Genomic DNA, 27,604 nt, shown 5'->3' on the forward strand with positions numbered 1-27,604 from the left:
CAGTTAGATTAACAAGAAGTTAAGCTTTCTGCCAATATCAGATATGTCTCTGTCCTGGGAAATTGTCTTGTTACTTACAACCTCATGCTAATCACATTAAAACACTGTTTCCCATTCTTGTTTAATGAACCATAAACAGTTCATGAACATGCACCTGTGGAAGGGTCGCTAAGACACTAACAGCTTACAGACGGTAGGCAATTAAGGTCACAGTTATGAAAACGTAGGACACTAAAGAGGCCTTTCTACTGACTCTGAAAAACACCAAAAGAAAGATGCCCAGGGTCACTGTTCATCTGCGTGAACGTGCCTTAGACATGTTGCAAGGAGACATGAGGACTGCACATGTGGCCAGGGCAATAAATTGCAATGTCCGTACTGTAAGACGCCTAAGACAGCGCTACAGGGAGACAGGACAGACAGCTGATCATCCTCGCAGTGGCAGACAACATGTAACAACACCTGTACAGGATCGGTACATCCGAAACATCACACCTGCGGGACAGGTACAGGATGGCAACTACAGCTGCCCGAGTTACACCAGGAACGCACAATCCCTACATCAGTGCTCAGACTGTCCGCAATAGGCTGAGAGAGGCTGGACTGAGGGCTTGTAGGCCTGTTTTAAGGCAGGTTCTCACCAGACATCATCGGCAACAGCGTCGCCTATGGGCACAAACCCACCATCGCTGGACCAGACAGGACTGGCAAAAAGTGCTCTTCACTGACGAGTCGTGGTTTTGTCTCACCAGGGGTGATGGTCGGATTCGCGTTTATCATCAAAGGAATGAGCGTTACACCGAGGCCTGTACTCTGGAGCGGGATCGATTTGGAGGTGGAGGGTCAGTCATTGTCTGGGGCGGTGTGTCACAGTGTCATCGGACTGAGCTTGTTGTCATTGCAGGCAATCTCAACACTGTGCGTTACAGGGAAGACATCCTCCTCCCTCATGTGGTACCCTTCCTGCAGGCTCATCCTGACATGACCCTCCAGCATGACAATGCCACCAGCCATACTGCTCGTTCTGTGCGTGATTTCCTGCAAGACAGGAACGTCAGTGTTCTGCCATGGCCAGTGAAGAGCCCGGATCTCAATCCCTTTGAGCACCTCTGGAACCTGTTGAATCAGAGGGTGAGGGCTAGGGCTATTCCCCCCAGAAATGTCCAGGAACTTGCAGGTACCTTGGTGGAAGAGTGGGGTAACATCACAGCAAGAACTGGCAAATCTGGTGCAGTCCATGAGGAGGAGATGCACTGCAGTACTTAAAGCAGCTGGTGGCCACACCAGATACTGACTGTTACTTTTGATTTTGACCCCCCCCCCCCCCCCCTTGTTCGGGGACACATTATTCTATTTCTGTTAGTCACATGTCTGTGGAACTTGTTCAGTTTATGTCTCGGTTGTTGAATCTTGTTATGTTCATACAAATATTTATGTTAAGTTTGCTCTAAATAAGCGCAGTTGACAGTGAGAGGACTTTTTTTTTCTGAGTTTACATGATTCCATATGTGTTAATTCATAGTTTTGATGTCTTCACTATTATTGTACTATGTAAAAAATAGTAAAAAATAAAGAAAAACCCTGGAATGAGTAGGTGTGTCCAAACTTTTGACTGGTACTGTACGTCCCACTGTCGAACAGACCCTTGGCACACTAGCTGTAGCGAAGATTTTCAGCAAGCGTGACGTGAACATGGGCTTATTTCAGGTCCCGCTAGCTGAGGAGCCAGTTAAGCTAACAACCTTCATCACACCTTTCGGACGTTACTACTTCATCCGCCTGCCTATCGGCATCGCTTCAGAACCTGAACACTTCCAAAATAGAAAGGTGACAGAGGTCACTGAAGGCCTGGAAGATGTGGTCTTTCACATGGATGATGTGTTAGTCTGGGGCCAAACACAAGATGAGCATGATGCAAGACTTCATGCCGCATTGCAGAAGATGGAAAAGGCCGGTGTAACTCTGAACATGGACAAATGGGACCTGTCAAAGCAGGAAGTTAAGTTCCTGGGCCACATTATCTCGGACAAAGGAGTACAGCCCAACCCGACAAAGACAGAGGCTGTCAATGAGATGGCAGAGCCATACAATGTCAGCTAGCTGCAGAGTTTCATAGGAATGGTGAACCAGCTGGGAAAGTTCATCCTCCCCAGTTAACTGAAAAGGACAAACCTCTCAGAGACCTACTCTCAAAGAAAAACCACTGGTACTGAGAGGCCAACCAAGTCAGAGCCTTCAAAGAGCTCAAGGAGGAGATGACATCCACACCTGTGTTAACCCTGTACAACCCAAACAAAGAGATCAAGGTGTCAGCCAATCATCTTCCTACGAACTAGGATGGGTGCTGCTGCAAAAGTGGAGCAAGGAATGGAGACCCGTTGCCTGCGCTTCCCTGTCTCTCACACCAACCAAGCATAGATACGCTCAATTGGAAAAAAATAAGCTCTGTGGCTGATATGGGAATATAAAAGATTCATAGACTTTCTCATTGGTCAACACTTTCAGTTGGAAACTGACCACCTTTCCTAGCCTTCTGGGGAAGCAACCCTTGGACAGCCTTCCCCCACGAATCCAGCGCTTCAGGGTGAGACTGATGAGATACTCGATTGCTCATGTTGCTGGAAAGCGTCTGTGTCACACCCTGATCTGTTTCACCTGTCTTTGTGTTTGTCTCCACCCACCTCCGTGTGTCGCCCATCTTCCTCATTATCCCCAGTGTTTTTATACCTGTGTTCTCTGTTTGTCTGTTGCCAGTTTGTCTTGTCTTGTCAGGTCTTACCAAGTTCTGTTTCCTAGTTTCCCCAGTTCTGACCATTCTGCCTGCCCTGACCCCGAGCCTGCCTGCCGTTCTGTACCTGCCTGACTCTAAACCGTTTACGAACCTCTGCCTGTCCTGTCCCCAAGCCTGCCTGCTGCTCTGTACCTTATTGACTCTGCCCTGGATTACAGACCTCTGCCTGCCTTTGACCTGTCTTTTGCCTGCCCCCTGTTTGGGTCAATAAACATGTGACTGTAGCTGTCTGCATCTGGGTCTTATCCTGAGTTCTGATACTGTGGACCACAGACACACTGTCACTGCACCAGTCAAAATCAAAGATATGTGGTAGTAGAATAGTGGCATGAGGGCACACCCTTCATGCGTTGTGAAATCTGTTTTTAAAATTATATAAGTATATAACTGCCTTAATGGGGATCCATAATAAATACAAATACAAAGCTACTGCTGCAGAAAAGGAGCTCATCGAGAGCACAAATATATATGTGGATGCCATCATGGAACAGCTTCCTAAATTGTCAATCTGAGAGAACAACTCAAAGCCAACAATGTGTGCAATGTGTCAGGAAGAATGGTCTGAGTTCAGCGGATGGACCACTGAAACTATACTGGGCAAAGCACGCTTTTCTCACAGTGCACGACGGTCTCCTGTTGAAAGGAACAATGCTTGTTATTTCATCAGTGTCCTCACCAAACATTGTCCTCACGAAGCTGCACAAAGGTCATCAAGGTGTGGTCAAGTGCAGAGAACGCGCACAACAAGCTATGTGGTGGCCTCAGCCAGCAAATGAACAAACTTGTGATTAACTGCAGGACATGCATTAAAGAGCGCACAAACCACACAGAACCATTCGTACCATCACAGCTTTACATTTAAAGATCATTTCCAATTGAGCTGGCATACTGTATGCAGCATTTACCGTGAATGTGATCTCCGAGAACGCGGGAATATTGCCTTTAAAAGGCGCATTGTCCCAAAATGATTGTTAACAAACAATGGAATAGAACGCTCATATGTTGAGTTCTGATGGGGTAAGGTAGTTGTAAAAGCTTGAGGCATTTATAAGTTATATTCTTCATGAATCAATCGCTATATACCCTATCATTCATTTAAAAACCCAGAAATTGACATACCAATTCCAAACTGTAGCTTTTGCTGGCTCAGTGTTAACTACCTCATCAACAGCCATATAATGTATTTCCACTAGTAACACATCACAAATTTACTGTCTGTGATGTGCGAGATGCCTTGCTTAAGATTGATGTAAAAAAACAAATCCACTGGGGCTGACATGCTCGATCCATTTCTGCTGCATCTCTGCCCACCTGATTTCTGAATCATTAACCCAGATTTTTAACCTGATGATTATATCTGGTACTATCACCAAGGTTTGGAAGGTGGTCCATGTACCCTTCACAAAGGTGATGACTCTTGTGACCTAAAAAATTAAATCGGCCTATTTCTAAATTTTCTTTCCTAGCTAAAATATTAGAATCCATGATTAATTCTGAGCTAAGAACTTTCTTATCTTTTAAATGTAACGGTTGTCCTCCTCCTCTTCATCCGAAGAGGAGGAGCAGGGATTGAACCGAAATGCAGCGGATTGTGAAGACATGATATTTCAATAAACAAGACGGAAAAAACACGAAACAAAATATACTTGGATGATTAACAAAATAACAAACGGAGTAGACTGACCTGGACGACGAACTTACATAAACACGAAGAACGCATGAACAGGGAAAATAGCCTACACATAAATAACGATGAACAAACAAACCGAACAGTCCCGTATGGTGCGACAAACACTGACACAGGAGACAACCACCCACAACGAACACAGTGAAACAACCTACCTAAATATGATTCTTAATTAGAGGAACGCCAAACACCTGCCTCTAATTAAGAGCCATACCAGGCAACCCTAAACCAACATAGAAACACACAACATAGAATGCCCACCCAAACTCACGTCCTGACCAACTAACACATACAACAAACTAACAGAAATAGGTCAGGAACGTGACATTAAATATATTCTAAATGTACATCTGTCGGGTGTAAAACCAGGTGACAGCACTATCTCTGCTTACTTACAAGCCCTTAACCAACAACACTTTTTTAAGTGTTAAGAAAGTACTTACTAAAATAAAGTGAAGTTAAAACATGTATATATATACATATATATATATAGACTGAAGTACTTAAGTCACATGCACCGAATACAACCTTACTGTGAAATGCTTACTTGCAAGCCCTTAACCAACAATGCAGTTTTAGCTTAGTGATGAACTTTGAGGGCACTATGGTGTTGAACGCTGAGCTGTAGTCAATGAATAGCATTCTCACATAGGTGTTATTTTTGTCCAGGTGAGAAAGGGCAGTGGGGAGTGCGTCCTGGTAATCCGTCTGACCCCACGGCTTTGTGAATGTTGACCTGTTTAAAGGTCTTACTCACATCGGCTACGGAGTGCGTGATCACACAGTTGTCCGGATCAGCTGATGCTCTCATGCATGCTTCAGTGTTGCTCATCTCGAAGCGAGCATAGAAATAATTTAGCTTGTCTGGTAGGCTCGTGTCACTGGGCAGCTCGCGGCTGTGCTTCCCTTTGTAGTCTGTAATAGTTTGCAAGCCCTGCCACATCCGACGAGCGTCGGAGCCGGTGTAGTATGATTTATTCTTAGTCCTGTATTGATGCTTTGCCTGTTTGATGGTTTGTCTGAGGGTATAGCGGGATTTCTTATAAGCGTCCGGGTTAGAGTCCTGCTCCTTGAAAGCAGCAGCTCTACCCTTTAGCTCAGTGCGGATGTTGCCTGTAATCCATGGCTTCTGTTTGGGGTATGTACGTACGGTCACTATGTGGATGACGTCATCGATGTACTTATTGATGAAGCCAGTGACTGATGTGGTGTACTCCTCAATGCCACCGAAGATATATTCCATATTCCACTCTGTGCTAGCAAAACAGTCCTGTAGCTTAGCATCTGTGTCATCTGATCACTACTTTATTGACCGAGTCACTTTGTTTTTTCTTGTAAGCAGGAATTCGGAGGATAGAATTATGGTCAGATTTGCTAAATGGAGAGCGAGGGAGAGCTTTGTACGAGTCTCTGTGTGTGGAGTAAAGGTAGTCTAGAGTTTTTTTCCTCTGGTTGCACATTTTACATGCTGGTAGAAATGAGGTAAAACAGATTTAAGTTTCCCTGCATTAAAGTCCCCGGCCACTAGGAGCACCGCCTCTGGATGAGAGTTTTCCTGTTTGCTTATGGCCTTAAACAGCTCATTGAGTGTAGACTTAGTGCCAGCATCGGTTTGTGATGGTAAATAGACAGCTGCGAAAAAAGAAAAATGAAACTCTCTTGGTAAATAGTGTGGTCTACAGCTTATCATGAGATACTCTACCTCAGGTGGGAAAAACCTTGAGACTTCCTTAATATTATATTTTGTGCACCAGCTGTTTACAAATATACACAGACCGCCACCCCTTGTCTTAGCGGAAGCAGCTGTTCTATCTTGCTGATGCAGCATAAACCCCACCAGCTCTATATTATCCGTGTCGTCGTTCAGCCACGACTCAGTGAAACATAAGATATTGCAGTTTTTAATGTCCTTTTGGAAGGATATACGTGATCGTAGCTCTTCTATTTTATTATCCAATGATTGTACGTTTATCATAGCACACCGCGCTTTATTGTGGGTGACAATTCTAATACTCATCACTGCGTTCTCTACCAGAAAGTTGGTTGGACCTCTTTGATGTCACATAGGTTGACACATTGCTATGTTTTCATTTATACAGCCCTTTTACAAAAAGTCCCACTGTGGCTAACATCATTACTAAAATTTAGCAGCAGTGGTGGCAAAGTACCCAATTTTCATACTTGAGTAAAACTACAACAAAACTGATACGGAGGCTTCCTGATCTTATGTTGAATAGAGCATCTCCCTGGCTGACTACCTCTTCTCTCCTGGCTGTGTGTCTCTCCTGTGCGGGCTAAACCTGCCCTGCTCTGGCCTGCGGTGCTGCTGCGCTGCTCTGGCCTGCGGTGCTGCTGCGCTGCTCTGGCCTGCGGTGCTGCTGCGCTGCTCTGGCCTGCGGTGCTGCTGCCCTGCTCTGGCCTGCGGTGCTGCTGCGCTGCTCTGGCCTGCGGTGCTGCTGCCCTGCTCTGGCCTGCGGTGCTGCTGCGCTGCTCTGGCCTGCGGTGCTGCTGCGCTGCTCTGGCCTGCGGTGCTGCTGCCCTGCTCTGGCCTGCGGTGCTGCTGCCCTGCTCTGGCCTGCGGTGCTGCTGCCCTGCGGTGCTGCTGCCCTGCTCTGGCCTGCGGTGCTGCTGCCCTGCTCTGGCCTGCGGTGCTGCTGCCCTGCTCTGGCCTGCGGTGCTGCTGCCCTGCTCTGGCCTGCGGTGCTGCTGCGCTGCTCTGCGCTGGCGTCTGCCTGTCCCTTCCTCGCCTGGGGCTGCTACTTTTCCCCCGGCCTCTTCCCCGCTCTCTCCTCATCGGAAACTTCTCTCCTCCTCTGCCCCTATCTTCCCTCACCTTGCCCTGCTTACACCTCACGGCAGAGTGAGTACCATGACAGTTCTATATAATTGATGTCAATGACTCTTGCATAGCGCATCACATTTTCCACTTTCTCATGAATTATTTTTTACAAGTATAATTAAAACGCCAGACAGGCGATCGAGACAGGCAGGTAGACAGACAGACACTGGCCACTACCCATAAGCAAATGATTGGCTTTAGACAAATGTTCAGTAGCAGCAGGCAATTATTTTGATCTGCGCGTTTCTGATTTGACATTATTTTTATTTAACCTTTATTTAACTAGGCAAGTCATTTGAGAACAAATTCTTATTTTCAATGTTGGCCTACCAAAAGGCAAAAGGCCTCCTGGGATTCGTTTAAAAAAATGTATATATAGAACAAATCACAAATCACTACAAAAGAGACAACACAACACTACATAAAGAGAGACCTAAGACAACAACATAGCAAGGCAGCAACACATGACTACACAGCATGGTAGTAACACAACATAACAACAACATGGTAGCAACACAACATGGCAGCAGTACAACATGGTAGCAGCACAAAACATGGTACAAGCAATATTGGGAACAAACAGCACAAAGAACAAGAAGGTCGAAACAACAAAACATCACGCAAAGCAGCCACAACTGTCAGTTCATTCAATGTTGATCATTCATTAAGGGCATATCTTATAGCCTTGCTGGAGGTTTGCACATAAACAAACCTTTATTTATTTATTTATTTTTAATTATTGTTTGAGATATTAAACACACCACCAAAAGCTTGATTATGTTTAATTTGAGGGACCTATAAAAAATGATGTTGTTTTGAAGCTCATTCCATGCAATTAATTCTACAAAGTGTAACAAGACTTGTGACAACTTTTAGGGATAAGATCATGTCTAGACCCGATTTCCCCAATATTTATTACAGTACTAAATATGTTTTATTATTATAATTTAGATGAGCCTTCTATTTAATGATACATATTCTCTTTTACATAAAGTGAATAGATCAATTGATAGCGACAGAGTCACACATTGTATAAGATTAGTTCTCAAGCTAAATCTAATTTTTCAGTGGCAGCTATAAGTTTTTGGCTAAAATGTCCATGTAGACTACTGGGTAAAGTACTTAATGCCTTTGACCGAAACATGGAGAACTAGTCTAAGATCCCTCCCAATTTGTTCTCCAATCTCATAAGAAAAGGTTCTGTGTCATTATTCTTGCAATGCTGGTGTATTGAAAACCGGTTATTCAATCATTTTGACCCCTAGATAAAAAAAAAAAAAAATGTATTACTTGTTAAACAAAATCTCTTCCTCTGAGCGATTGTATAGTATAAAATAATACAAATTGTCCTTTTTTGTTTGTTTGTTGCATACCTCAGCTCATTAATTATTTGTATTGTTTATTTTATTGTCTTTTTTGCTCATCTTTATCAAGGGATCCAATCATTTGGACCCCACTGTACATCATAATATATTTATTGTATTTCAGTTCTTGAAGAAAATAAGCAGTAATGCCATTGGACCTCTGAAGATAACAGTGAAACGTGTCACAAAATGTAGCGACGCCCAGTGTGGGGACCAGCAACAACCCTCCACTAGCCATCAACTCACCACACCCCCCACTTCCCATCCAGTCACCTATCCAGTTTCATAATATTCACTGATTTATTAGAAAACTGCTTACTTGTTGACTGTTAACTTCGAATTCAAAACATAAATTACAATTTTAAGGCAACTTGAAATGTATGTATATAAATATATGTCATGGAAATGCGTACTCTAACTTTAAAGGAATAGCTATGATATTTAAAGTAAGGGTTATTGGTAACATGGAGTTCATAAATAATTAATTAACAGTATTGGATTGGATTTGGTAATGTAATTTACTGTTTGACAGGGACTGGTAGATATTGTAATCAACAAGTTTAAATGGATATGGTGATATATTTCCATAGACCCTGAACTTGGATGTAGTAAATAAAAGGCTCTGCTTTGTGAAGATTTAAAACAATTTTTCTATAAATGATGGCAGACTATTTAGAATATGTTATTTTTTAGCTTTTATTATTTTTGTTTCATTACTTTAAGATATATTCTTTGTATTTGTATTATTTATTTAAATCAAGTAGTATTAAGTAAGTACAGCACATAAAGACTAAAATGAGATGCCCTGTGTACATGGTAAACATTGCCATCTGGTGGCCACACAAAGATTATGGCTGATAACAAACCTGTCACGTAACCCCATTGTGTAATGTCTCAATAAAAACATGTTTCAAGGCGTTTCTGAAGTCATTAGCATATTTCGGGGTGTGGTTTACACACAGTTCTTTTTTGGGCAACCATGAGTGAGAGTGCTATTCCAGTTTAACTATTGTGTTGTGTTATGTCATTTACAGTAAATGCTGTCATAGTTACAGTACATTGGGAAAGTATTAAGACCCCTTGGCTTTTTCTAAAAGGGATTAAGTCGTTTTTTCCCCTCAGGAATCTACACATAATACCCCATAATGACAAAGGAAAAACAGGTTTCAGACATTGTCAGTATTCTTTTTTTTAAATAATCAGAAGTATTTATCAGAAGTATTTACAGAAGTAATGAGACCCTGTACTCAACACTCAACACTGTTAAAGTACCTTTGGCAGCGATTACAGCCTCGAGTCTTCTTGGGTATGACGCTACAAGCTTGGCACGCCTGTATTTGGGGAGTTTCTCCCATTCTTCTCTGCAGATCCTCTCAAGCTCTGTTAGGTTGGACGGGGAGTGTCACTGCACAGCTATTTTCAGATCTCCAGAGATATCAAATCAAATTTTATTGGTCACATACACGTGATTAGCAGATGTTATTGTGGGTGTAGCGAAATGCTTGTGCATCTAGCTCCGACTGTGCAGTAATATCTAACAAGTAATATCTAACAAATTACACAACATATACCCAATACACACAAATCTAAGTAGGAATGAATTAAGACTATATACAGTATACAGTATATACAGAAGGCCAGCATCCCGGAGTCGCCTCTTCCCTGTTGACGTTGAGACTGGTGTTTTGAAGGGTACTATTTAATGAAGCTGCCAGTTGAGGACTTGTGAGGCGTCTGTTTCTCAAACTAGACACTCTAATGTACTTGTCCTCCTGCTCAGTTGTGCACCGGGGCCTCCCACTCCTCTTTCTATTCTGGTTAGAGGCAGTTTGCCCTGTTCTGTGAAGGGACTAGTACACAGCGTTGTACCAGAACTTCAGTTTCTTGCATGGAATAGCCTTCATTTCTCAGAACAATAATAGACTGATGAGTTTCAGAAGAAAGTTATTTATTTCTTGCCATTTTGAGCCTGTAATCGAACTCACAAATGCTGATGCTCCAGATACTCAACTAGTCTAAAGAAGGCCAGTTTTATTGCTTCTTTAAATCAGGGCAACAGTTTTCAGCTGTGCTAACATAATTGCAGAGGGTTTTCTAATGATCAATTAGCCTTTTAAAATGACAAAGTGCCATTGGAACACAGGAGTGATGGTTGCTGATAATGGGCCTCTGTACGCCTATGTAGATATTCCATAGAAAATCTGTAGTTTCCAGCGACAAGAGTAATTTACAACATTAACAATGTCTACACTTTATTTCTAATCAATTTGATGTTATTTTATTGGACAAAAAGTGTGATTTTCTTTCAAAAACAAGGACATTTCTAAGTGACACCAAACTTTTGAACGGTAGTGTACATACATATGCATAGATGTACACATACAGTACCAGTCAAAAGTTTGGACACGCCTTCTCCTTCAAGGGCTTTTCTTAATTTTTTACTATTTTCTACATTGTAGAATAATAGTGAAGACATCAAAACTATGAAATAACACATATGGAATCATGTAGTAATCAAACAAGTGTTAAACAAATCAAAATATAAAGATTCTTCCAAGTAGCCACCTTTTGCCTTGATAACAGCTTTGCACACTCTTGGCATTCTCTCAAACAGCTTCACCTGGAATGCTTTTCCAACAGTCTTGAAGGAGTTCCCACATATGCTGAGCACTTGTTGGCTGCTTTTCCTTCACTCTGCGGTCCAACTCATCCCAAACTATCTCAATTGGGTTGAGGTTGTGTGATTGTGGAGGCCAGGTCATCTGATGAAGCACTCCATCACTCTCCTTCTTGGTCAAATAGCCCTTACCCAGCCTGGAGGTGTGTTTTGGGTCATTGTCCTGTTGAAAAACAAACGATAATCCCACTAAGCGCAAACTAAATGGGATGGTGTATCATTGCAGAATGCTGTGGTAGCCATGCTGGTTAAGTGGGCCTTGAATTTTAAATAAATCACCAACAGTGTCATCAGCAAAGCACCATCATACCTCCTCCATGCTTCAGTGGGAACCACACATGCGGAGATCATCCGTTCACCTACTCTGCGTCTCACAAAGACATGGAGGTTGGAACCAAAAATCTCAAATTTGGACTCATCAGACAAAAGGACAGATTTCTACCGGTCTAATGTCCATTGCTCATGTTTTTTTGGGCCAAGCAAGTCTCTTCTTCTTATTGGTGTCCTTTAGTAGTGGTTTCTTTGCAGCAATTCGACCATGAAGGCCTGATTCACACATTCTCATCTGAACAGTTGATGTTGAGATGTGTCTGTTACTTGAACTCTGGGAAGCATTTATTTGGGCTGAAATCTGAGGTGCAGTTAACTCTAATGAACTTATCCTCTGCAGCAGAGGTAACTCTGGGTCTTCCTTTCGTGCGACGGTCCTCATGAAAGCCAGTTTCATTATAGCGCTTGATGGTTTTTGCGACTGCACTTGAAGAAACTTTCAAAGTTCTTGAAATTTTCAGAATTGACTGACCTTCATGTCTTAAAGTAATGATGGACTGATGTTTCTCTTTGATAATTTGAGCTGTTCTTGCCATAATATGGACTTGGTCTTTTAACAAATAGGTAGGGGTGGTACAGTATTTCTGTGTCACTACACAACTGATTGGCTCAAATGCATTAAGGAAATAATATATTTAGATGTGTTAAACACTTTTTTGGTTACTACATGATTCCATATGTGTTATTTCCTAATTTTGATGTCTTCACTATTATTCTACCATGTAGACAATAGTAAACATAAAGAAAAACCCTTGAATGAGTACGTGTATCCAAACTTTTGACTGGTGCTGTATATATATATACACTGCTCAAAAAAATAAAGGGAACACTTAAACAACACAATGTAACTCCAAGTCAATCACACTTCTGTGAAATCAAACTGTCCACTTAGGAAGCAACACTGATTGACAATAAATTTCACATGCTGTTGTGCAAATGGAATAGACAAAAGGTGGAAATTATAGGCAATTAGCAAGACACCCCCAATAAAGGAGTGGTTCTGCAGGTAGTGACCACAGACCACTTCTCAGTTCCTATGCTTCCTGGCTGATGTTTTGGTCATTTTTGAATGCTGGCGGTGCTTTCACTAGTGGTAGCATGAGACGGCGTCTACAACCCACACAAGTGGCTCAGGTAGTGCAGCTCATCCAGGATGGCACATCAATGCGAGCTGTGGAAAGAAGGTTTGCTGTGTCTGTCAGCGTAGTGTCCAGAGCATGGAGGCGCTACCAGGAGACAGGCCAGTACATCAGGAGACGTGGAGGAGGCCGTAGGAGGGCAACAACCCAGCAGCAGGACCGCTATCTCCGCCTTTGTGCAAGGAGGAGCACTGCCAGAGCCCTGCAAAATGACCTCCAGCAGGCCACAAATGTGCATGTGTCAGCATATGGTCTCACAAGGGGTCTGAGGATCTCATCTCGGTACCTAATGGCAGTCAGGCTACCTCTGGCGAGCACATGGAGGGCTGTGCGGCCCCACAAAGAAATGCCACCCCACACCATGACTGACCCACCGCCAAACCGGTCATGCTGGAGGATGTTGCAGGCAGCAGAACGTTCTCCACGGCGTCTCCAGACTCTGTCACGTCTGTCACATGTGCTCATGTGCTCAGTGTGAACCTGCTTTCATCTGTGAAGAGCACAGGGCGCCAGTGGCGAATTTGCCAATCTTGGTGTTCTCTGGCAAATGCCAAACGTCCTGCACGGTGTTGGGCTGTAAGCACAACCCCCACTTGTGGATGTCGGGCCCTCATACCACCCTCATGGAGTCTGTTTCTGACCGTTTGAGCAGACACATGCACATTTGTGGCCTGCTGGAGGTCATTTTGCAGGGCTCTGGCAGTGCTCCACCTGCTCCTCCTTGCACAAAGGCGGAGGTAGCGGTCCTGCTGCTGGGTTGTTGCCCTCCTACGGACTCCTACACGTCTCCTGTTGTACTGGCCTGTCTCCTGGTAGCGCCTCCATGCTCTGGACACTACGCTGACAGACACAGCACACCTTCTTGCCACAGCTCGCATTGATGTGCCATCCTGGACGAGCTGCACTACCTGAGCCACTTGTGTGGGTTGTAGACTCCGTCTCATGCTACCACTAGAGTGAAAGCACCGCCAGCATTCAAAAGTGACCAAAACATCAGCCAGGAAGCATAGGAACTGAGAAGTGGTCTGTGGTCACCACCTGCAGAACCACTCCTTTATTGGGGGTGTCTTGCTAATTGCCTATAATTTCCACCTTTTGTCTATTCCATTTGCACAACAGCATGTGAAATTTATTGTCAATCAGTGTTGCTTCCTAAGTGGACAGTTTGATTTCACAGAAGTGTGATTGACTTGGAGTTACATTGTGTTGTTTAAGTGTTCCCTTTATTTTTTTGAGCAGTGTATATATATATATATATATATATCTTCAGCCATTCCTGGACCTGTGACCATAAACAAGCTACATATGGACAGTACCAAAATAAATGATCTCATGACTTTGTCTCTTCACAGCAAAATATTCAGAGCTGGGAAGGTTGTCTCCCTCATATATATAAGATTCTATTGGTTGCAATAATTTTGTATAACAATTTAAATTGAACAATTATAAGTTTTGAATCCAGCGTCTTTTCAGTTCATAAACCATTCATAAACCATGTGCCATGCAACATCGAAAATCTCTTCGCAGCTATTTTACAATCTATATGGCACAGCTGTCAATTTTTTGGTCCTTAAATGAAACTGGTATATTTATTGATCACAATTTTCTTTAACCAATGTTGGTCTTAATGCAGTACCGACAGACAAGCTCCTTACTTTTTCCCCTTCCTCGTGCCTCTTCCATTTTTGCGGTAATGCTGCAGTTAGTTGGTTGTAATTCTGTGTAGAGCAGACATTTCCATTTTTGTTAGCTGCATGTGTGACATAACGCCACCAGTCCTATTTATGATATAATTTACAACGTTTATACATTTTCTTATTTATTTTTTATCATGCTTTTTTATCAGTTGGTATATTTGAGTTTAACCTCAATATTTGTTGTATTATTTGTTCTGTCTTTTCTGGATTAAACTGAAATTGCAACCAACTTTCTATGGCTTCTTTGAAAAATAACTATATTTTGGAGATTATTTAATTTTCAAATAACCGAAAGTGAGGCCATTCTTGAACATGGGGTGAGACATACTTACTAATTTGCTAGAGAACAAGTTTGGATTTAAGTATAACTTTTGTATGACTGACACCTTTAATGAGAGGTCTAATGCTTTAATATTTAATAATTTCTGCCCTTTGATTTCATATTTGTAACGGTTTTCTTCCATAGTTGAAGGAGAGGACCAAAATGCAGCGCGGTTAGTGTTCAACATGTTTAATCTGACAATAAACGGGAACACTATACAAACAACAAAATAACAAATGTGAAAACCGAGACAGACCTATCTGGTGCAGAACACAAACACAGAGACAGGAAACAATCACCCACAAAATCCCAACACAAAACAAGCCTCCTATATATGATTCTCAATCAGGGACAACGATTGACAGCTGCCTCTGATTGAGAACCATATTAGGCTGGACACAGAAACAGACAAACTAGACACACAACCTAGAATTCCCACCCAGCTCACGTCCTGACCAACACTAAACAAGCAAAACACATAAGAACTCTGGTCAGGACGTTACAATATTCATTGCCATTCCAAATCAAATAGAATATTCTTTGCTCATATTTTTTTTTTTAAACAGGTTGCTAGGTGTAAGCAAGGCCATAAACAAATAGGCAATCTGGGATATGACTAAAGAGTTAATCAGGGTGATTTTCCCACAAATAGACAGGTATTTTCCATTCCAGGGTAGCAAGATCTTATCTCTTTTTGCTAACTTTCTATTCAAATGTATTGGTATGAGAACATTTCTTTCTTTCGTGATATGTATACAGAGTAAATCCACAACTCCGTCAGACCGTTTTATTGGAAAACTACACAGCAATGTAAAAGTTACATTTTTTGTGATCCAATACTGTACAGGTAATATAGTACACTTATCATAATTTGGTTTTAATCCAAAGATTAGAAAAGTATCTAGATCCTTGTGGGGGATGAATCAGAATTAGTTGGGTAACATAGATAAATAAGATGTTTTATTTACATAATATGCTTATGTGAGATACTTGTCATTAGAATGTATCCCTTTGGACTATACTGCTGGCAGTTGCACTTTTCCCTTCTCAGCTAGGGCTCAGTCACTTGGGGCCCAGAGAGGGGAGAGGTCAGAATGGAGTATTGTCTTCATATGTGAATGTATCTGTTAAACCATGTGAAGGGATGGCGTGATTAAGGGGGAACCAATTATCTCTTGGCTCCACAATGTCTGTGCACAAGTCACTCCGCTCAGTGAGCTTGTCCACGAGTGGGGAGAAGAGGGGGTTTACTTGAGATGGAAGTATATAGAGTTGACAATTGAGTTATGCCTTGGATGAGGTAATGTTTTGGTACTATGAAGTACCAGGAACGAGATTAGAACCTTGTTTTAGAGACCAAACTGAGCGATAATTTATAGCGAATGAAATCTGGCTAAGGGATACTCCTTTCTCAAGTAAAAGGCCCTTTGTGAAGAGTTCCTAAGATCTGTGGTTCGTCATGTAAGTTGAGTTGTATCTTTGCTATAAAAGATCTCAGTTGCCATTATGTTGGGACTCTCAACAATTTATTATAGATAGTGAATTGTTGAAAGTCACAGGGCTATGGTAAAGCTCATATTATTAAAGATGAAGTTTAAGTATAACTCTGACTGGTGTGTGGTTTGTAACTCTCCTCATTTGGTAATACAGGAAATTGCCACGACATCCTCTATGATGTTGTGGAGGGATCCAAATTGTGGATTTAAAAGAAAACATGAATCCTCAGCTTACAATGACACCTTTGTTTTTAAGCCCTGGATTTCTAACCCTTTAATATTATTGTTGGATCTGATTTTAACAGCTTTAAAGCTTTAAAGTGTTCTTAAACTATGATTTTGAACATTCAGCGCAACTGGGAAACGTCCATGGCAGACATTGTTGTCACCTTAGAAGTTATGTGGCAAGTCGAGTAATAGGAAGCACGAGCACCACCAATCAGCCTACAGCACTGCGCACACACCCCTCGTTACTATGACAACTAGTGTAGCCATGTCAGCAAATTACTGCTGTCTGAACACACGCATCCGATTTGGTCACTTGTAACTTGCTGTTTGGACATTCAGTAATCAAAAACGGATTTACAAAAAATACACGATTTCAGCATTATGGCCTGTAGTGTGAACAAGGCTTTAGACCATGTCTGGGCAATTCCAGTCTTCAGGGGCTTGATTGGTGTCACTTGTCCCCCATCCCTACTAAACACACCTGATTTAAGCTAATTGCATTTTTAAGGGTAGATTGTGTTCAACGTGTTTTAGAACAGATACACTGCTATGTCAATGTGCACTCCATGCAGTTCAACCCAAACAAGTGCAAAGTCCTGCATATTTTCTTTACAAACAACCCACACCCTTTGGAACCCCTGTCCCTAAATGGACACACTGCAAACAAACATCTGATATTTAACTGCTGGGACCCTGGAGCAAAGATGTCCAGGTGGACCAGCAGGTGGAGTCCTTGGTGAAAAAGGGGTTCCTGAAGCTCTTTGTGGTTCTCTGTGGCTCAGTTGCATGGCACATTCAACGCCAGGATCGTGGGTTCGATTCCCACTGGAGCCACCCATTCAGAAAATGTATGTACAGATGCTTCGGATAAAAGTGTTAACTAAATGGCATATACATATTACATTATTTATATATCTGTGCTGCGTCATCTCGAGTGTTTAAGTGTCAACAGACCCGTCAACAGACCCGACTCTAATTGATCAGTTCAGTGATTGCCTTAATTCAACACACCTGGTCTTCCAGGTCGGTTAAATCAGAAACAGGGCCAGGGTTTTCTACCCCTGCCTTACATGAACGCCAACTCCAAACATCCACAACAATAGTTCCCTAAATGTATGTTGCATGTATGTTTATTTTTATCAGAGTTCAATTGTATTCTGTCATGTGAATGAATTTAATTCATTTGAAAAAATGAGGACAAAGAACTAGTCCTGTCTAACAGATATGTCACTGTAATTTTAGCCATGAATTTGCCACGAGCCACAGCATACCGATTTATTTTCTAGATTGCTTGTCATCGGGACGCCATAAGAGGAGGTCAAGGCTCCCTTGCTCACAGTATGAGAGGGTCAACAAAACGTTACAATAATGGCCTTCAACTTCTACCAATGTTTTTTTAGCTATTGTAAACACAGAATTTAGGTAGAGAAGGAAGGTAGGGGCTCGAGTGTAAACAATCGGCTTGTGAAATCGCCCAGTTACTATCAGGTCGTTGTGCAGTGTGCTTTGAATTTGAAGCACAGATCCTATTGCATAGTGTGAGATGCTGCCACCATTTCAGATTGGTGAAATTGTACTTAACATACTTAGCTTTAACATACTGTAGATCTTTACTCTTCTGAGCCTCTTATTTGCCTCCTCTTGACGAGCCTCCTCTCTACTTGGCTCCTTGCTGTCACGATCCTCTTCCTGGAAATGACTGGACCAAAGCGCAGCGTGGTACGTGTTCATGATATTTAATCAGAACACTTGAACAAAAATAACAAAAAGAAAAACGAACAGTTCTGTAAGGTAACTAAACTATACAGAAAACAACTACACACAAACACAGGTGGGGAAAAGGCTGCCTAAGTATGATTCCCAATCATAGACAACGATAGACAGCTGCCTCTGATTGAGAACCACACCCGGCCAAACACAAAGAAATAGAAAACATAGAAATAAAGAAACTACAATGCCCACCCTAGTCACACCCTGGCCTAACCAAAATAGAGAATAAAAACCTCTCCATAGCCAGGGAGTGACAATTGCTTCATAGAGAGGGAAATATTATTAGATGTAATTGATCAGATACATCCTGCAACATATATACATATATACAATTTCAGGTTTTAATAGTTATTACTGCTATCACACACACTGAGGAATCAGTCTTACCTGAATACAAGTGCAGATATTTCCCTTCCCTTAAAGCCAAGTTAACGTATGACCTGTGGTCAGTATCCAACCCTGTCTATAATAAGTATCCTCGTACCTGTAGCTATGTGGTATATGTATTATATAGCATGCCTACCTGCAACAGCTCTCAGCATATCCACTACCATTCAAAAGTTTGGAGTCACTTCAATTTTTTTTTTTTTTTCTGCAAGAAAAGCCAAATGTTTTGTCTATTAACATAACATAGATCAGATATACAGTGTAGACATTGTTAATGTTGTAAATCACTGTTGTAGCTGGAAACGGCAGATTTTTTTATGGAATATCTACATAGGCGTACAGAGGCCCATTATCAGCAACCATCACTCCTGTATTCCAATGGCACGTTGTTAGCTAATCCATGTTTATCATTTCAAAAGGCTAATTGATCATTAGAAAACACTTTTGCAATTATGTTAGCACAACTGAAAACTGTTGTTCTGATTAAAGAAGCAATAAAACGTGCCTTCTTCAGACTAGTTGAGTATCTGGATTTGTGGGTTCGATGACAGGCTCAAAATGGCCAGAAACAAAGAACTTTCTTCTGAAACTCATCAGTGAAGAGTTCCTCCAGCATAGTGTTAACTGTGACAACAGCCTGCACACCCTGTAGCTTCCCAGGAACAGGGTTTGCTGACCAATGCTCTACATGCCATGACCGGTCAGGAATGCCTGATCCCTACTAACCATAGTACAAGCAGGCCCACTATACTTTACAGCAGACATAGTTTATTGTTATTGTGGTGTTGGCCTTAAGACTACTCAAACACCCATAAATGCAGTCTTTAGTTTATTTTCATTTTTACAAGGACAGTTTCACATTAATCAACGTTTCAGTAAAAGCGCCGGTTTTAGCCAGCCGGCTAATTTTCAACTGCGGTCCCTTGATCTTGATCTGGACCTGGGCTCAGAACCCAGTGACCTGGTCCATTGGCACCAGTTCCTGAAAACTAACTGCTAGCCCCTGGGAACTTGTGTGGATTTGGAAGTATTGGATTTAGGAAGGAAATGTCCCGGATGTGATATGTATTTTTTTTTAAATGTTTTTTTTTTACAGCTTTATTGCTACATATACAAACATTTTGCATACACATTTTGCATACATGGTACTTTTATATAAAGCAGTCACATAACAATAATACTTTTCTATACATAAGCTCTTTAATCCCGCCCCTCAGCCACTCTCAGCCCATCCCACCTATCGCCATCGACCAGCCTTGTTCGGTTTCCATATGCCATATATTTTCAATTGTGCTGTGGTGTTTTACATCATTTTTTCAGTATTTTTCCATTTTTTTCTGTATTTTTTTTCTGTATTTTTTCATTTTTTTGTATCCACAGATTGTGAGCTAAAGATGAAAACCTTTCCTACCAGTATTATTATTATATTATTTATTGACTGACTATGGCTTTCCAGATCTCCCAACACTGCTATTTGTAGGGTCAATTTTAAATGCATGTTGTGTTTTTTTAACCATTTCTGAACCTGTGACCAGAAACAACCTACATAGGGACAATACCAGAATAAATGATCTATTGATTCTGTCTCTTCGCAGCAAAATCTACAGATGAGATTGTTGTATGCCCCATATATATAGCATTCTGTTGGTGGCAAGAATGTTTTATAATCATTTAAATTGAAAAACTCTAAGTGTTGAATCAAGTGTAGTTTTTTTGTGCCAGTTCATAAACCATGTGCCATGGAATTGGTACATCGAAACTCTCCTCCCATTTATTTTTCAACCTGTATGGCGTAGCTGTCAACATGTTTGTCCTCAGATGAAACTGGTATATTTTTCTATTTATGCCCTTTTCCACTTGCCTCCTCCATGTTTGTGGTAATGCTGCAATCAGTTGGTTGTAAGTTTGGATTGAGCAGATATTCCCATATATTTTCGATAACTGCATATGTGACATAAAAAGTCAAGATGTTTGTGTTTTTAATGTAATATGTATTTGTGTTTATAGTTTTGTTTAATGTTGTGTTAGTGTATGTAAGTTATTTTGTCTGAAACGTTGTTCCCCCTGCTGCTATTGGACCAGGTCTCTCTTGGAAAAGAGATATTATCTCAATGAGAAAAACCTGTATAAATAAAGGTAAAATAATATTTAAAAAATAACTCCTCCGTTTCTATTAATAATATCATTAATAAATATAATTTAAAAAATGTACATTCTTTTCCATAATCAGTATATTTGAGTTTAACCATGACAGTTGTAATATTTGTTCTATGTTTTCTGGAGGATAAAACTGAAATTGTAACCAGCTTTGCATGGCCTGTTTAAGAAAGAGCGATACTTTAAACAAAATTGGAAATGAGAAGTTGTAATCTGTATAAAGGAGAAAAGGCCACTTTGGAACAAAGGATGAGCCTTAATAATCTACTGGAGAACCATTTGGAGTTTCAGTATAACTTATGTATGAGTGAAGCTTTTAATGAGAGGTTTAAAGCTTTAATATTTAATCATTTTAGCCCCCCAAACTCATGTTCATTATATAAATTGGCACGTTTAATTTTGTCTGACTTAGAATTCCAAAGAAAATGAAATATTTTTTGCTCATATGATTTAAAAAACGAGTCATCTGGAGTAGGCAGTGCCATTAATAAGTAAGTAAACTGTGATAGGACAAAAGAGTTAATCAATGTGATTTTTCCATAAATAAACAAGTATTTACCTCACCATCGTTTCAGAATCGTATCTATTTTTGCTAACTTTCTATTGAAATGAATTGTGATAAGTTCATTTATATTTTTTGAGATGTAAATACCAAGTATGTCTACTTCACCAGCCGCCAATTTTATTGGTAAACTCTAATGTCACAAACTCATTCATTATTCAAATTAAACAGCAGATATGAAAAGTTAGCACTACCTGTGATTTTTCTCTTTGACCCTGGATCCTTTTGATTGGTTAACTTAGTTGGTGGACCAGAGTCTAGGTTTGGGAGGACAGAAACTTCAGAAGGTGTAGAGACAGAGTTGTTTCCCTCACGTGCGACATATCTCTCTTCAGTTGTCCATTCTGCAGAAAAGCCTGTTGGATATCAGGGTAATATGTAGGTCGAGGTAAAGTGACTGCATAGATAATAAACAGTGACTAGCAGCAGCATAAAAAAGGGTGTCGATGCAAATAGTACATTAACCTGTTTAACTACATTGATATGGCTTAGTTTGTTTATTTGTTTGGTCTAAAACTAATTTGTCAAACTAATCATCTTCGTATTAATCCCACCACTATTTCAAAAAGGATTCCAGCCCTTTAAGGACTTGCTCCTCTTTTGGGTTGCAGACAAAAGGTAGCTGAAATTACACCCTTTGCAAAAAAGCTCTGGGCCATCAGATAATGTATTTGAACTCTATACTCACAATGCCACATCACATTGTGACTGTAGTCTCTCAATTGCTACAATTACAGTTCTGCTCACCAACATGAGCAGAGAACAGGCCGATTGGGCCTTTAACAATAGACTCCAGACCGTTTTTGTTGTTGGTCAACTACTTTCCCTTCTACTCTTCAGGACCTATTCTGTGGCGGCAGTAGGTAAGGAATTCAGAGAATTATGTTGATGTGTATTCAAGGTACAATTGAGACTAATATTGTGATTAATAACAGTTGTAAACAGACAAACTGCCATTGGTTGCCATTATTACATTTATGATAAAATTACCTCACTATGCATGACAGACCACTGTTAAGTATTTCAAAATTGGATTCGCACTGGTCTAATGTCATTGAGCTGTGAATAATACCATTCTCTCAGTCCTTTCATAAGAACAAATCTTTTTTTTTTTTTAAAGAGAGTGTGTTGTACTGGAAATATAACTTATTCAGTATAATGATGATTTGATAAGATTTGGTATAGAACAAATTCACTTCACCATCTCAGAAACCACTCCAGTTCACCAATTTCTGAACAAAGGATCAACATTACCGGTCATAATACTTTCTTTTCAGCCAATGTTCATAAAAGAAAAGAACATGAATAGCCACCATCTCAATGTCACATTGAACAATGGCAACAGGGTAAGAGACATTGTCTGCTTTACAAATTATATCCGGTCAAACTACTCCAAACAAATGTTCCAGATACTACTGATAGACCCTGCTAGCTCACAGGACTAGCCTGATACTACTGATAGACCCTGCTAGCTCACAGGACTGGCCTGGGTGAAGGAGCACACGCAGAGGGTCAACTGATGGGCAAAAACTCACATTGGAACCATCAATGTCAACAGGTTACCATGTCACCTGCTCACTGGGACAGATTTACTTAGTATAAATAGTAAGTGCGCTTGTTATTTGTCAGAGGAAGTGAATCATGAAAGGTAAAACAAAAGTTCAAACGAAGAGGTAAAATATAACAGATCGTTTCATGATTTAATTTTTGTGTTTTATTCTTTTTGCAAACTCACTGGTAATTAGTATAGTTTCTGGCAACATTGAAACCATAAAAATCTATTTTGACTGGAAATCTGAAACTGATATACACCATTTATTGGCCCAGCGTCGTCTGAGTTTGGCCGGTGTAGGACGTCATTGTAAATAAGAATTTGTTCTTAACTGACTTGCCTAGTTAAATAAAGGTTAAATAAAATAAACAGTTAATCAAATGGCTGCCCGGACTATTTGCATTGACCCTCTTTTCTATGCTGCTGCTAGTCTCTGTTTATTATCTATGCAGTCACTTTACCTCGACCTACATGTACATATTACCCTGATATCCAACAGGCTTGTCTGCAGAATGGACAACAGAAGAGAGATATGTCGCACGTGAGGGAAACAACTCTGTCTCTACATCTTCTGAAGTTTCTGTCCTCCCAAACCTAGACTCTGGTCCACCAACTAAGTTTGCCATTCAAAAGGATCCAGGGTCAAAGAGAAAAATCACAGGTAGTGCTAACTTTTCATATCTGCTGTTTACTTTGAATAATGAATGAGTTTGTGACAGAGTTTGTGTTATTCTGTGGAAATATATTGTAAGGCGATTGACCTTGACCAGACCGTCTCCACACTATGGCCAAAATAGCTGAATACATACTGTGTCCATTTTCTAATACTCTTTTGAAATAAAAACATTTTTTCAGTCCGTTTAGGTGTGCATGTGGCACTCTTTGGTCCAAGAGAATTTATTGTCCCTGAGTTACTTCTTGCCCTATACAAAGAGGTTAGTACTGTTTACACAAACGACCAAACTTTATGCGATCATACTGATACTGTAAAACAAAAAGTTACGTTAATAACAATAATGGTAAATGTCAAAAATACCCCAAAATTTCCCAATGATGATAATCTGAATGTCAACAGTATAAATGTCAAATAAAGTGAAACTGCCTGCTGTCAACCATTAATCAGTAAGTCTAAAGGTCAATGACTGAGCAGTTTGTGTTAGCTTTGGGCAGTCACTCAGGTTTATCATTAATTTATTGTAAAAGGGTCAACTATTGTTGTGGCGCTTGTATATTTTAAGGCTTGGCACTTAAAAGAGCCATATAAGCTCTTGTAAAGAAAGCCATTATCAAGAAATTACTACACTAATGTCATCAGAGATTGTGGCTAGTTACAAAGTTTAGGTTTCAGTTAGGGTTATTCACACTGAAAAGGCACACATTGATTAAGAAACACACTGTAGCAAGCAAGAAAAAAAAACACTAATACTCAGAGTGCAGTAAAAACAAAGTAACAGCAGGACACACTATGGATTAACTAGGGATTAATGATACTGTAATAACATAGGCATAGTCAACTGTGTTTGAATGTTCAAGTTATGTTCATAAGTAACTTCATGATCTCTCTGTTCTTTTTGAGAAGCCAGTTCTCTACAGTCTTGGAGAGAACAGAGGGGTGCTTTCCCTGCGAATACTGGGAATAAGAAAGAGTGACCTCTGACCACTGAGATTGCATCACATCGTGGACTCTTCTGAACCTCTCCACCTGAAGATGCAGACTTCCTTCAATTCTTTATTCTCTGTTGTCTTCTTGTTTATTTATAGTCTATCTCTGTAGTGCTGTAAGATTACTCTCAAATTGGTTTATTTGCCTGTTATATCAGATGTATTAAAAATGAACTTCATTATGATGAAACATTTTATGGTATATTTGTTGGCTCAAAAAACAAGACAGACAACCCCGCCCATAAGACTGGCTAACCAGTCTTATGGGCGATACTACTGATAGACCCTGCTATCTCACAGGACTAGCCTGATACTACTGATAGACCCTGCTATCTCACAGGACTAGCCTGATACTACTGATAGACCCTGCTATCTCACAGGACTAGCCTGATACTACTGATAGACCCTGCTATCTCACAGGACTAGCCTGATACTACTGATAGACCCTGCTAGCTCACAGGACTGGCCTGATACTACTGATAGACCCTGCTAGCTCACAGGACTAGCCTGATACTACTGATAGACCCTGCTAGCTCACAGGACTGGCCTGATACTACTGATAGACCCTGCTAGCTCACAGGACTAGACTGATACTACTGATAGACCCTGCTAGCTCACAGGACTAGCCTGATACTACTGATAGACCCTGCTATCTCACAGGACTAGCCTGATACTACTGATAGACCCTGCTAGCTCACAGGACTAGCCTGATACTACTGATAGACCCTGCTAGCTCACAGGACTAGCCTGATACTACTGATAGACCCTGCTATCTCACAGGACTGGCCTGATACTACTGATAGACCCTGCTAGCTCACAGGACTAGCCTGATACTACTGATAGACCCTGCTAACTCACAGGACTAGCCTGATACTACTGATAGACCCTGCTAGCTCACAGGACTGGCCTGGGTGAAGGAGCACACGCAGAGGGTCAACTGATGGGCAAAAACTCACATTGGAACCATCAATGTCAACAGGTTACCATGTCACCTGCTCACTGGGACAGATTTACTTAGTATAAATAGTAAGTGCGCTTGTTATTTGTCAGAGGAAGTGAATCATGAAAGGTAAAACAAAAGTTCAAACGAAGAGGTAAAATATAACAGATCGTTTCATGATTTAATTTTTGTGTTTTATTCTTTTTGCAAACTCACTGGTAATTAGTATAGTTTCTGGCAACATTGAAACCATAAAAATCTATTTTGACTGGAAATCTGAAACTGATATACACCATTTATTGGCCCAGCGTCGTCTGAGTTTGGCCGGTGTAGGACGTCATTGTAAATAAGAATTTGTTCTTAACTGACTTGCCTAGTTAAATAAAGGTTAAATAAAATAAACAGTTAATCAAATGGCTGCCCGGACTATTTGCATTGACCCTCTTTTCTATGCTGCTGCTAGTCTCTGTTTATTATCTATGCAGTCACTTTACCTCGACCTACATGTACATATTACCCTGATATCCAACAGGCTTGTCTGCAGAATGGACAACAGAAGAGAGATATGTCGCACGTGAGGGAAACAACTCTGTCTCTACATCTTCTGAAGTTTCTGTCCTCCCAAACCTAGACTCTGGTCCACCAACTAAGTTTGCCATTCAAAAGGATCCAGGGTCAAAGAGAAAAATCACAGGTAGTGCTAACTTTTCATATCTGCTGTTTACTTTGAATAATGAATGAGTTTGTGACAGAGTTTGTGTTATTCTGTGGAAATATGTTGTAAGACGATTGACCTTGACCAGACCGTCTCCACACTATGGCCAAAATAGCTGAATACATACTGTGTCCATTTTCTACTACACTTTTGAAATAAAAACATTTTTTCAGTCCGTTTAGGTGTGCATGTGGCACTCTTTGGTCCAAGAGAATTTATTGTCCCTGAGTTACTTCTTGCCCTATACAAAGAGGTTAGTACTGTTTACACAAACAATCAAACTTTATGCGATCATACTGATACTGTAAAACAAAAAGTTACGTTAATAACAATAACGGTAAATGTAAAAAATACCCCCAAATTTCCCAATGATGATAATCTGAATGTCAACAGTATAAATGTCAAATAAAGTGAAACTGCCTGCTGTCAACCATTAATCAGCAAGTCTAAAGGTCAATGACTGAGCAGTTTGTGTTAGCTTTGGGCAGTCACTCAGGTTTATCCTTAATTTATTGTAAAAGGGTCAACTATTGTTGTGGCGCTTGTATATTTTAAGGCTTGGCACTTAAAAGAGCCATATAAGCTCTTGTAAAGAAAGCCATTATCAAGAAATTACTACACTAATGTCATCAGAGATTGTGGCTAGTTACAAAGTTTAGGTTTCAGTTAGGGTTATTCACACTGAAAAGGCACACATTGATTAAGAAACACACTGTAGCAAGCAAGAAAAAAACCCCACTAATACTCAGAGTGCAGTAAAAACAAAGTAACAGCAGGACACACTATGGATTAACTAGGGATTAATGATACTGTAATAACATAGGCATAGTCAACTGTGTTTGAATGTTCAAGTTATGTTCATAAGTAACTTCATGATCTCTCTGTTCTTTTTGAGAAGCCAGTTCTCTACAGTCTTGGAGAGAACAGAGGGGTGCTTTCCCTGCGAATACTGGGAATAAGAAAGAGTGACCTCTGACCACTGAGATTGCATCACATCGTGGACTCTTCTGAACCTCTCCACCTGAAGATGCAGACTTCCTTCAATTCTTTATTCTCTGTTGTCTTCTTGTTTATTTATAGTCTATCTCTGTAGTGCTGTAAGATTACTCTCAAATTGGTTTATTTGCCTGTTATATCAGATGTATTAAAAATGAACTTCATTATGATGAAACATTTTATGGTATATTTGTTGGCTCAAAAAACAAGACAGACAACCCCGCCCATAAGACTGGCTAACCAGTCTTATGGGCGATACTACTGATAGACCCTGCTATCTCACAGGACTAGCC

At 40.7% G+C, this 27,604-nt stretch overlaps 2 long non-coding RNA genes across 7 annotated transcripts; both read left to right on the plus strand.

The window, feature by feature from the left end:
• The first annotated feature begins 22,066 nt into the window (after positions 1-22,066).
• LOC129867465 (uncharacterized) lies at positions 22,067-24,850 on the plus strand. Of its 4 annotated transcripts, none has more exons than XR_008761614.1 (4): positions 22,067-22,309; positions 23,498-23,659; positions 23,854-23,933; positions 24,578-24,850. It is a non-coding gene; the product is annotated as an uncharacterized LOC129867465 (long non-coding RNA). The 4 variants fall into 4 exon arrangements; XR_008761616.1 differs by lacking the exon at positions 22,067-22,309 and adding an exon at positions 22,963-23,051; XR_008761617.1 differs by lacking the exon at positions 22,067-22,309 and adding an exon at positions 23,006-23,094.
• A 747-nt stretch (positions 24,851-25,597) lies between these two features.
• On the plus strand, positions 25,598-27,486 carry LOC129867466 (uncharacterized). Of its 3 annotated transcripts, none has more exons than XR_008761619.1 (4): positions 25,598-25,686; positions 26,133-26,294; positions 26,489-26,568; positions 27,214-27,486. It is a non-coding gene; the product is annotated as an uncharacterized LOC129867466 (long non-coding RNA). The 3 variants fall into 3 exon arrangements; XR_008761620.1 differs by having other exon boundaries at positions 25,641-25,729; XR_008761618.1 differs by having other exon boundaries at positions 25,666-25,754.
• The last annotated feature ends 118 nt before the right edge of the window (positions 27,487-27,604 follow it).

The sequence above is a fragment of the Salvelinus fontinalis genome, chromosome 12, assembly GCF_029448725.1.
Source record: "Salvelinus fontinalis isolate EN_2023a chromosome 12, ASM2944872v1, whole genome shotgun sequence".
In the NCBI taxonomy this organism is placed as follows: domain Eukaryota; kingdom Metazoa; phylum Chordata; class Actinopteri; order Salmoniformes; family Salmonidae; genus Salvelinus; species Salvelinus fontinalis.